This window comes from Procambarus clarkii, chromosome 8 (assembly GCF_040958095.1).
Source record: "Procambarus clarkii isolate CNS0578487 chromosome 8, FALCON_Pclarkii_2.0, whole genome shotgun sequence".
Lineage (NCBI taxonomy): Eukaryota > Metazoa > Arthropoda > Malacostraca > Decapoda > Cambaridae > Procambarus > Procambarus clarkii.
In genome coordinates this window covers 39613573-39626957 of record NC_091157.1, presented here as the reverse complement: position 1 = coordinate 39626957, position 13385 = coordinate 39613573, and the positions used below count along the sequence as shown (strand labels likewise).

Below are 13385 nucleotides of genomic sequence, written 5' to 3'. Positions count from 1 at the left end.
CTTACCAACAGTGTTTTCGTAGCTAAACATTACATCTATATTAAAAAGTTTCAAGGCCTTGACAATATTCTCAAACCCAGAGAAATATGGTAAACATAACACATTCTTTGGGCGAATCCTTTCACTGCATACATTATTATAATATGTACGACGAGCTTTGTTACGACAAACTTCCAAAAAATTCAGTGGGTAACAAAGCTTAAGACCAATCGAATCAATATTCTTAAATTCTTCGTCTAAGAATTCTGGACTCACAACTCGAAGAGCTCTTAAATACATTGAAGAAAAAATTGACTTTTTTACATTGTATTTATGCCCTGAAAAATAATGAACATAAGATAAATTGTTCGTAGGTTTTCTGTAAACACTAAACTTTAATGAAGAGTTTTCCCTATGAATAAGCACATCTAAGAATGGCAAACATTTATCAATTTCAGTCTCCATAGTAAATTTTATGGAGGTGACTTGGTCATTAAGTTTGGCTACAAATTCGTCTGTGTTTACATCTGAAGGCCAAATACACAAGATATCATCAACATATCTAAACCAAGGAATGATTCCAGGAGTTATTTTTGAAACAAATTTCTTTTCAAAGAATTCCATGTACAGGTTTGAGAGCAATGGCGATAGAGGATTCCCCATTGCCATTCCAAAAGTCTGTAAATAATACTCATTATTAAAGGTAAATTTACATTCTTTAATGCACAACTTAACAAGACTGACAATAATATCAGCAGAAAGAGGTAAGTCATGGCTCATTAGTTCACGAGCAAGATAATCGAGAATATCATCGACCGGTACCTTTGTGAACAAAGAACAAACGTCAAAACTGATTAACTTTACATCAGGAGTGACAGGAACACTATTCAATTTGTTAACTAAATCAAGAGAATTTGTCAAATGAGAAGAGGAGATAGTTCCTAACAAAGGGGACAAGATTTTGGTAAGCCATTTGGAGAGTTTGTAAGAAATGGATCCCACAGAACTGATGATAGGTCTCATGGGATTGTTAGGCTTATGCGTCTTGACAAGACCATATAGATATGGTAATGAAGGTGATGAAGTAGTAAATTGGTTAAGAAGATCTTTATGTTTACTTAACAACTTCCTCAAGCTACTATTGAAGAACTTGATGATGTCCTCAAGAGGATTTTTCCTAAGCTTAGTGTACGTTGAAGAATCTAGGAGGAGATCATTCATTTTCGAAATATATTCCTCCTTGTTTAAAATAACAATAGTGCTGGATTTATCAGCCTTTGTTATATGAATGGAAGGATCGGCTCTTAACTCCTGTAAGCTTCGTCTGAATCTTTCGGGAAAATTGTTTGTTTGGGGCGTCAACATTGAACCATAAACAATACCTTTAACCAGGTTTAGGTTTTGTGAAGACAGAGAGTTATGTTTTTCAAGCTGTAACAATGAACTAGCAATTGAACTAGCAAGCTGTAACAATGAACTAATGAGCCATGACTTACCTCTTTCTGCTGATATTATTGTCAGTCTTGTTAAGTTGTGCATTAAAGAATGTAAATTTACCTTTAATAATGAGTATTATTTACAGACTTTTGGAATGGCAATGGGGAATCCTCTATCGCCATTGCTCTCAAACCTGTACATGGAATTCTTTGAAAAGAAATTTGTTTCAAAAATAACTCCTGGAATCATTCCTTGGTTTAGATATGTTGATGATATCTTGTGTATTTGGCCTTCAGATGTAAACACAGACGAATTTGTAGCCAAACTTAATGACCAAGTCACCTCCATAAAATTTACTATGGAGACTGAAATTGATAAATGTTTGCCATTCTTAGATGTGCTTATTCATAGGGAAAACTCTTCATTAAAGTTTAGTGTTTACAGAAAACCTACGAACAATTTATCTTATGTTCATTATTTTTCAGGGCATAAATACAATGTAAAAAAGTCAATTTTTTCTTCAATGTATTTAAGAGCTCTTCGAGTTGTGAGTCCAGAATTCTTAGACGAAGAATTTAAGAATATTGATTCGATTGGTCTTAAGCTTTGTTACCCACTGAATTTTTTGGAAGTTTGTCGTAACAAAGCTCGTCGTACATATTATAATAATGTATGCAGTGAAAGGATTCGCCCAAAGAATGTGTTATGTTTACCATATTTCTCTGGGTTTGAGAATATTGTCAAGGTCTTGAAACTTTTTAATATAGATGTAATGTTTAGCTACGAAAACACTGTTGGTAAGCTATTAGTAAGGAACAGCCCTCGTAGTGATAATTGCGTCATTTATAAAATACCTTGTAAGGAATGTAATAAGTTCTATGTCGGGCAAACATCTAAAGATTTAAAATGTAGAATATCGCAACATAAATACTCTGTAAGACATGGCCAATTATCTAATGCTTTGTTTGTGCATTTGTCAGAAAAAGCTCACCAAATTGATTGGGAGAGTGCGTCTTCAATAACAAATTGTAAAAGCACCTATAACAGAAACATAATTGAATCCGCTTTGATACAGATCACCAAAGAAAGTAATTTGAATATTAGCAGTGGTCTATATAACTTAGATCCATTTCTAATAGATCAGCTAAAGGGCGATTTAAGTAGAATCATTGAAAAACATTTGTCTCACTAATTTATTGTATATATTTACCTCTTTATGTTATAATTACCTATGCATTATGCTTGTATGTCTGCTGTATCAGATGGGCCATTGGGCTACATCGGATGGGCCAATTGGGTGCATCTGATGGGCCAATGGGCCTTCTGCGTTGTCCAAGTATTGTACCTCACCTTACTTCACCACTCTCTCCTGCCTATTTATACCCATCACTCGATCTGTAAAATGACCTTCTGAAGATGTATTTAATATACGAAAGTACTTAAGGAAATTTCCTGTTTCATTTTTCCTCCGTGGTCTGACATTGTCACATTCTTAATCACTGTTTATTTTCTTGATATTCACATATATATATATATATATATATATATATATATATATATATATATATATATATATATATATATATATATATATATATATATATATATATATATTTATATATATATATATATATATATATATATTTATATATATATATATATATATATATATATATATATATATATATATATATATATATTTATATATATATATATATATATATATATATATATATATATATATATATATATATATATATATATATGTCGTACCTAGTAGCCAGAACGCACTTTTCAGCCTACTACGCAAGGCCCGATTTGCCTAATAAGCCAAGTTTTCCTGAATTAATATATTTTCTCAAATTGTTTACTTATGAAATGATAAAGCTACCCATTTCATTATGCATGAGGCCAATTTTTTTTTATTGGAGTTAAAATTAACGAAGATATATGACCGAACCTAACCAACCCTACCTAACCTAACCTAACCTATCTTTATAGGTTAGGTTAGGTTAGGTAGGCAAAAAAGTTAGGTTAGGTTAGGTTAGGTAGGTTAGGTAGACGAAAACACATTAATTCATGAAAACTTGGCTTATTAGGCAAATCGGGCCCTGCATAGTTGGCTGAGAAGTGCGTTCTGGCTACTAGGTACGACATATATATATATATATATATATATATATATATATATATATATATATATATATATATATATATATATATGTCGTACCTAGTAGCCAGAACGCACTTTTATGCCTACTATGCAAGGCCCGATTTGCTTAATAAGCCAAGTTTTCCTGAATTAATTGTTTTTCGACAACCTAACCTACCTAACCTAACCTAACCTAACTTTTTCGGCTACCTCACCTAACCTAACCTCTAAAGATAGGTTAGGTTAGGTTAGGTAGGGTTGGTTAGGTTTGGTCATATATCTACGTTAATTTTAACTCCAATAAAAAAAATTGACCTCATACATAATGAAATGGGTAGCTTTATCATTTCATAAGAAAAAAAATAGAGAAAATATATTAATTCAGGAAAACTTGGCTTATTAGGCAAATCGGGCCTTGCATAGTAGGCATAAAAGTGCGTTCTGGCTACTAGGTACGACATATATATATATATATATATATATATGTCGTATCTAGTAGCCAGAACTCACTTCTCAGCCTACTATTCAAGGCCCGATTTGCCTAATAAGCCAAGTTTTCCTGAATTAATATATTTACTATAATTTTTTTCTTATGAAATGATAAAGCTACCCTTTTCACTATGTATGAGGTCAATTTTTTTTATTGGAGTTAAAATTAACGTAGATATATGACCGAACCTAACCAACCCTACCTAACCTAACCTAACCTATATTTATAAGTAAGGTTAGGTTAGGTAGCCAAAAAAAGCTAGGTTAGGTTAGGTTAGGTAGGTTAGGTAGACGAAAAAACATTAATTCATGAAAACTTGGCTTATTAGGCAAATCGGGCCTTGAATAGTAGGCTGAGAAGTGCGTTCTGGCTATTAGGTACGACATATATATATATATATATATATATATATATATATATATATATATATATATATATATATATATATATATATATATATATATATATATATATATATATATATATATATGTCGTACCTAGTAGCCAGAACTCACTTCTCAGCCTACTATTCAAGGCCCGATTTGCCTAATAAGCCAAGTTTTCCTGAATTAATATATTTACTATAATTTTTTTCTTATGAAATGATAAAGCAACCCTTTTCTCTATGTATGAGGTCAATTTTTTTTTATTGGAGTTAAAATTAACGTAGATATATGACCGAACCTAACCAGCCGTACCTAACCTAACCTAACCTATATTTATAGGTAAGGTTAGGTTAGGTAGCCAAAAAAAGCTAGGTTAGGTTAGGTTAGGTAGGTTAGGTAGACGAAAAAACATTAATTCATGAAAACTTGGCTTATTAGGCAAATCGGGCCTTGAATAGTAGGCTGAGAAGTGCGTTCTGGCTATTAGGTACGACATATATATATATATATATATATATATATATATATATATATATATATATATATATATATATATATATATAATGTCGTACCTAGTAGCCAGAACGCACTTCTCAGCCTACTATGCAAGGCCCGATTTGCCTAATAAGCCAAGTTTTCATGAAATAATTGTTTTTCGATTACCTAACCTACCTACCCTAACCTAACTTTTTCGGCTACCTAACCTAACCTAACCTATAAAGATAGGTTAGGTTAGGTTAGGTAGGGTTGGTTAGGTTCGGTCATATGTCTACGTTAATTTTAACTCCAATAAAAAAAAGTTGACCTCATACATAATGAAATGGGTAGCTTTATCATTTCATAAGAAAAAAAATTGAGAAAATATATTAGTCAGGAAAACTTGGTTTATTAGGCAAATCGGGCCTTGCATAGTAGGCCGAGTACGACGTTCTGGCTACTAGGTACAACATATATATATATATATATATATAAATATATATATATATATATATATATATATATAACTGAAAACTCACACCCCAGAAGTGACTCGAACCCATACTCCCACAACTGGTATGTACAGGGACGCCTTAATCCGCTTGACCATCACGACCGGACAAAAGGAAGTGATAGCCGAGGCTATATGAACCACTTCCCCGCCGGCACTCGGATGGTAATCTTGGGCATAGCATTTTATCAAATCACCTCATTCTTTGGGGCACACGTGAGGAACACAAATGCAAACAAGCCTGAATGGTCCCCAGGACTATATACAACTGAAAACTCACACCCCAGAAGTGACTCGAACCCATACTCCCACAACTGGTATGTACAGGGACGCCTTAATCCGCTTGACCATCACGACCGGACAAAAGGAAGTGATAGCCGAGGCTATATGAACCACTTCCCCGCCGGCACTCGGATGGTAATCTTGGGCATAGCATTTTATCAAATCACCTCATTCTTTGGGGCACACGTGAGGAACACAAATGCAAACAAGCCTGAATGGTCCCCAGGACTATATACAACTGAAAACTCACACCCCAGAAGTGACTCGAACCCATACTCCCACAACTGGTATGTACAGGGACGCCTTAATCCGCTTGACCATCACGACCGGACAAAAGGAAGTGATAGCCGAGGCTATATGAACCACTTCCCCGCCGGCACTCGGATGGTAATCTTGGGCATAGCATTTTATCAAATCACCTCATTCTTTGGGGCACACGTGAGGAACACAAATGCAAACAAGCCTGAATGGTCCCCAGGACTATATACAACTGAAAACTCACACCCCAGAAGTGACTCGAACCCATACTCCCACAACTGGTATGTACAGGGACGCCTTAATCCGCTTGACCATCACGACCGGACAAAAGGAAGTGATAGCCGAGGCTATATGAACCACTTCCCCGCCGGCACTCGGATGGTAATCTTGGGCATAGCATTTTATCAAATCACCTCATTCTTTGGGGCACACGTGAGGAACACAAATGCAAACAAGCCTGAATGGTCCCCAGGACTATATACAACTGAAAACTCACACCCCAGAAGTGACTCGAACCCATACTCCCACAACTGGTATGTACAGGGACGCCTTAATCCGCTTGACCATCACGACCGGACAAAAGGAAGTGATAGCCGAGGCTATATGAACCACTTCCCCGCCGGCACTCGGATGGTAATCTTGGGCATAGCATTTTATCAAATCACCTCATTCTTTGGGGCACACGTGAGGAACACAAATGCAAACAAGCCTGAATGGTCCCCAGGACTATATACAACTGAAAACTCACACCCCAGAAGTGACTCGAACCCATACTCCCACAACTGGTATGTACAGGGACGCCTTAATCCGCTTGACCATCACGACCGGACAAAAGGAAGTGATAGCCGAGGCTATATGAACCACTTCCCCGCCGGCACTCGGATGGTAATCTTGGGCATAGCATTTTATCATTTTGAGTTTTCAGTTGTATATAGTCCTGGGGACCATTCAGGCTTGTTTGCATTTGTGTTCCTCACGTGTGCCCCAAAGAATGAGGTGATTTGATAAAATGCTATGCCCAAGATTACCATCCGAGTGCCGGCGGGGAAGTGGTTCATATAGCCTCGGCTATCACTTCCTTTTGTCCGGTCGTGATGGTCAAGCGGATTAAGGCGTCCCTGTACATACCAGTTGTGGGAGTATGGGTTCGAGTCACTTCTGGGGTGTGAGTTTTCAGTTGTATATAGTCCTGGGGACCATTCAGGCTTGTTTGCATTTGTGTTCCTCACGTGTGCCCCAAAGAATGAGGTGATTTGATAAAATGCTATGCCCAAGATTACCATCCGAGTGCCGGCGGGGAAGTGGTTCATATAGCCTCGGCTATCACTTCCTTTTGTCCGGTCGTGATGGTCAAGCGGATTAAGGCGTCCCTGTACATACCAGTTGTGGGAGTATGGGTTCGAGTCACTTCTGGGGTGTGAGTTTTCAGTTGTATATAGTCCTGGGGACCATTCAGGCTTGTTTGCATTTGTGTTCCTCACGTGTGCCCCAAAGAATGAGGTGATTTGATAAAATGCTATGCCCAAGATTACCATCCGAGTGCCGGCGGGGAAGTGGTTCATATAGCCTCGGCTATCACTTCCTTTTGTCCGGTCGTGATGGTCAAGCGGATTAAGGCGTCCCTGTACATACCAGTTGTGGGAGTATGGGTTCGAGTCACTTCTGGGGTGTGAGTTTTCAGTTGTATATAGTCCTGGGGACCATTCAGGCTTGTTTGCATTTGTGTTCCTCACGTGTGCCCCAAAGAATGAGGTGATTTGATAAAATGCTATGCCCAAGATTACCATCCGAGTGCCGGCGGGGAAGTGGTTCATATAGCTTCGGCTATCACTTCCTTTTGTCCGGTCGTGATGGTCAAGCGGATTAAGGCGTCCCTGTACATACCAGTTGTGGGAGTATGGGTTCGAGTCACTTCTGGGGTGTGAGTTTTCAGTTGTATATAGTCCTGGGGACCATTCAGGCTTGTTTGCATTTGTGTTCCTCACGTGTGCCCCAAAGAATGAGGTGATTTGATAAAATGCTATGCCCAAGATTACCATCCGAGTGCCGGCGGGGAAGTGGTTCATATAGCCTCGGCTATCACTTCCTTTTGTCCGGTCGTGATGGTCAAGCGGATTAAGGCGTCCCTGTACATACCAGTTGTGGGAGTATGGGTTCGAGTCACTTCTGGGGTGTGAGTTTTCAGTTGTATATAGTCCTGGGGACCATTCAGGCTTGTTTGCATTTGTGTTCCTCACGTGTGCCCCAAAGAATGAGGTGATTTGATAAAATGCTATGCCCAAGATTACCATCCGAGTGCCGGCGGGGAAGTGGTTCATATAGCCTCGGCTATCACTTCCTTTTGTCCGGTCGTGATGGTCAAGCGGATTAAGGCGTCCCTGTACATACCAGTTGTGGGAGTATGGGTTCGAGTCACTTCTGGGGTGTGAGTTTTCAGTTGTATATAGTCCTGGGGACCATTCAGGCTTGTTTGCATTTGTGTTCCTCACGTGTGCCCCAAAGAATGAGGTGATTTGATAAAATGCTATGCCCAAGATTACCATCCGAGTGCCGGCGGGGAAGTGGTTCATATAGCCTCGGCTATCACTTCCTTTTGTCCGGTCGTGATGGTCAAGCGGATTAAGGCGTCCCTGTACATACCAGTTGTGGGAGTATGGGTTCGAGTCACTTCTGGGGTGTGAGTTTTCAGTTGTATATAGTCCTGGGGACCATTCAGGCTTGTTTGCATATATATATATATATATATATATATATATATATATATATATATATATATCGTACCTAGTAGCCAGAACGCACTTCTCAGCTTACTATGCAAGGCCAAATTTGCCTAATAAGCCAAGTTCTCCTGAATTATTATATTTTCTCTAATTTTTTTCTTATGAAATGATAAAGCTACCCATTTCAATATGTATGAGGTCATTTTTTTTTATTGGAGTTAAAATTAACGTAGATATATGACCAAACCTAACCAACCCTACCTAACCTAACCTAACCTATCTTTATAGGTTAGGTTAGGTACCCGAAAAAGGTAGGTTAGGTAGTCGAAAAACAATTAATTAATGAAAACTTGGCTTATTAGGCAAATCGGGCCTTGCATATTAGGCTGAGAAGTGCGTTCTGGCTACTAGGTACGACATATATATATATATATATATATATATATATATATATATATATATATATATATATATATATATATATATTTATATATATATATATATATATATATATATATATATATTTATATATATATATATATATATATATATATATATATATTTATATATATATATATATATATATATATATATATATATATATATATATATATATATATATATATATATATATATATATATGTCGTACCTAGTAGCCAGAACTCACTTCTCAGCCTACTATTCAAGGCCCGATTTGCCTAATAAGCCAAGTTTTCCTGAATTAATATATTTACTATAATTTTTTTCTTATGAAATGATAAAGCAACCCTTTTCTCTATGTATGAGGTCAATTTTTTTTTATTGGAGTTAAAATTAACGTAGATATATGACCGAACCTAACCAACCCTACCTAACCTAACCTATATTTATAGGTAAGGTTAGGTTAGGTAGCCAAAAAAAGCTAGGTTAGGTTAGGTTAGGTAGGTTAGGTAGACGAAAAAACATTAATTCATGAAAACTTGGCTTATTAGGCAAATCGGGCCTTGAATAGTAGGCTGAGAAGTGCGTTCTGGCTATTAGGTACGACATATATATATATATATATATATATATATATATAAATATATTTGGTAGCAGTCTTTCTTGTAAACATATGTTGTTAAATATGACCGAAAAAGTAAGATTAATAATTCTAACACGAATTTTCTCAATATATTTTTTATGTTTCTTTTTACTGTCGATGGTAATTGAAAAATCAATTCTCCAAAATTCATTTTTATTTCTAGTCTGAGGCGACGCTTGAACGCGTTTCGTAATAACTTATTTCATTTTCAAAGACTTTAGTTTACACACACACAATTTTTTTTTTTTTTTTTTTTTTTTTGAGATATATACAAGAGTTGTTACATTCTTGTACAGCCACTAGTACGCGTAGCGTTTCGGGCAGGTCCCTGGAATACGATCCCAGCCGCGAAGAATCGTTTTTTCATCCAAGTACACATTTTACTGTTGCGTTAAACAGAGGCTACAGTTAAGGAATTGCGCCCAGTAAATCCTCCCCGGCCAGGATACGAAAACTGTAACCTGAAAACACTAAACAGAGTTTTACTTATGCTAAACACTTAAACAGCTTGTCTTATATACTCGCATTTGGGTGAGGTAATATGTTACAACAGTTCTGGATGAAGTGAACAAACTTTTGACCAACATAAGAAAGAACACAGAACATTGGGTATTAATTGGATAAATGAGAGGGAAGAATGGAAGTAACTGCAAAGGGCCTATTGGCCCATATTTCTTCTTGATGCTTCTATATTGGTACAGAGTCTTGAAGTGCGTAGAATGTAGTTGTGCATTTATTGGCTGTTGATTGCTTGTGTTGACTTTTTGATGTGTAGTGCCTCGAAGGTGTTAAGCCGCCTGCTAGCGCTGTATCTATCTGTGTTGTTTGTTAAGACTTCTCTGGTGATGGTTTGGTTGTGGGAAGAGATTATATGTTCCTTGATGGAGCCCTGTTGCTTATGCATTGTTAGTCGCCTAGAAAAAGACATTGTTGTCTTGCCTATATACAGAGTTCTTTGGTGCTTAAAGTCTCCAAGTGCGCATTACAAGGCATAGAAGACGTTGGTTTCCTTCAAAGCGTTCTGCTTGGTGTCTGAGGAGTTTTTCATGAGTAGATTAGCTGTTTTTTCGGTTTTATAATAAATTATCAATTGCATTTTCTGATTTTTGTCTGTAGCGATGACGTTCTTATCAACAATATCTTTCAGGACCCTTTCTTCCGTTTTATGAGCTGTGGAAAAGAAGTTCCTGTAAAATAGTCTAATAGGGGGTATAGGTGTTGTGTTAGTTGACTCTTCAGAGGTTGCATGGCATTTCACCTTCCTTCTTATGATGTCTTCAACGAAACCATTGGAGAAGCCGTTGTTGACTAGGACCTGCCTTACCCTACATAGTTCTTCGTCGACTTGCTTCCGTCCTGAGCTGTGGCTGAGAGCACGGTCGACATATGCGTTGACAACACTCCTCTTGTACCTGTCTGGGCAGTCACTGTTGGCATCCGTTAACCACTCGACCAACACGACCGGACAAAAGAGTATGGTAGCCGAGGCTAATTCCCCATCCCCCCACCGGCACTCTGTTGGAAATCTTGGGCATGGTATTTTATTAATTCACCTCATTCTTTGGGGCACACGTGAGGAACACAAATGCGAACAAGCACTTGACTTAAGTGCTTGTCCAGTCGTGTTGGTCGAGTGGTTAAGGGATCCTGTACATCAGATGCATTGCTTCTGACAGTATGGGTTCGAGTCACTTATGGGGTGTGAGTTTTCAGCTGCATATATGCCTGGAGACCGTTCAGGCTTGTTCGCATTTGTGTTCCTCACGTGTGTCCTCACGTGAGAAGGAATCAAACCCAGACACCCAGGAGCACTGTGCACCTTGGCGTACCTGGTTCCTTAAGTGCTTGACCACACTGACTGTACAAAAATGTGGTCAAGCAGTACAAGAGAAATGTTGTCAACACTTACGTCGACTGGGCTCTCACTCACAGCTCTGGTTGGAAGCAGGTCGACAAAAAACTCTGTAGGGTAAGGCAGGTCCTAGTCAACAATGGCTTCTCTAATGGTTATGTTGAAGGCATAATTAAAAGAAAGGTGAAATGCCATGCAACCTCTGAAGAGTCAAGTACTACACTTGTACCTTTTATTAGACTGTTTTACAGGAACTTCATTTTGATGGATCATAAAACAGAGGAAAGTGTCCTGAAAAACATTATTAATAGAAACGTTATCCCCAAAGACAAAAATCAGAAGATACAATTGATAATATACTACAATAACAAGAAAACGGCCAACCTACTAATGAAGAACTGTCCAGACACCAAACAGAGCGCATTGAAAGAAATCAACGTCGTATATGCCCTCACATGCCCACTTGGGGATTGTCAGCCCCAAAGATCTCAGTATATAGGCAAGACAACAACGTCTCTTTCTAGGCAATTAAATAGCACAGACAACAGGATTCCATCAAAGAGCATATAATCTCTCACAACCAGACCATCACCAGAGAAATTTTAACAAGCAACACAGAAATTATCGATAGATACAGTAACAACAGGAGACTCGACATCAGCAAGGCCCTAAACATAAAAAAGTCAATGCCAGCAATCAACACATAATTACATTTTACCCACTTCAAGACCCCGAACCAACACAGAAGCATGAAGAGAAAACATGCAATGTATCCATTGATTCGTGTCCTTTCACTTCACCCGAAAACATTTATAGCATATCACCTCACCCAAAAAAGAATATAAGCATGAATCAGAGTATGTAAAATTGTCTTTGAAAACGTAAGAAATGTCTTGCAAAATGCTTCTAGGCGTCAGACCATAAATAAAGTGTGAAAATGAACTTTGTAGAGTTAATTTTTCAACTACGCTGGACAATGAAGAAAAGCGTAAGAAATAGTGAGAAGATTCGTGTTTGAATCATTAATCTTACCCTTTCGGTCATATTCAACAACATATTTTCTGTTGACGTGATCGGTAATAGTGATTACCGATCACTATTTCCTCTTCTCATTCTCCTGACACCTAGAGTCTCCTGATGACCAAATGCTGATCTGTATTAAAATGGTCTGATCTGTATTAAAGCATATTCAATAATGTTTCTTTTGAAAATGCTTTTATAATTAATTATTAAAGAAGACCTCTCCCAATCAGTTTGGTGAGAATTTTCTGACAAATGAACAAATAGTGCATTAGATAATTGGCCAGGTCTTATAGAATATTTATGCTGCGAAATTCAAAATTTCAAATCTTGAATTTGAAATTTTTTAGATTTCAGTGTGTATGTACTCACCTAGATGTGCTTGCAGGGGTTGAGCTTTTGCTCTTTGGTCCCACTTCTCAACTGGTACGATTATGTGTGTGAGTGTGTGTGTGTGTGTGTATGTATGTATATGTATGTATACATCATATTTATACATATACATGTATACGTATTGTTATGGCCTCACTTTGCCAGTAACCGATTTCTTTTAAATCAAACTTTCTATCGGGCCTTAGTGTCTCTTCTTACCAGATCCAACCCCGAGTCATAGGTAAGTTATTAAGAACTGAGTAGTAATTATCAATCCAACGGAAATGGGGTAAACAACACTAAACAAAACCATGACCACTTGTACTTCTTAACTTTGTTCACTCATGACGTATTTACACTATGAATAACACCGCAGGAGTCACTTT

At 37.4% G+C, this 13385-nt stretch overlaps 1 protein-coding gene across 1 annotated transcript in view; it reads left to right on the top strand.

Moving 5' to 3' along the window:
• LOC123759722 (alpha-1,6-mannosyl-glycoprotein 2-beta-N-acetylglucosaminyltransferase) overlaps window positions 1-13385 on the top strand; it is a 318171-nt gene that overhangs the window by 267877 nt on the left and 36909 nt on the right. The gene's annotated exons all lie outside the window — the stretch shown is intronic.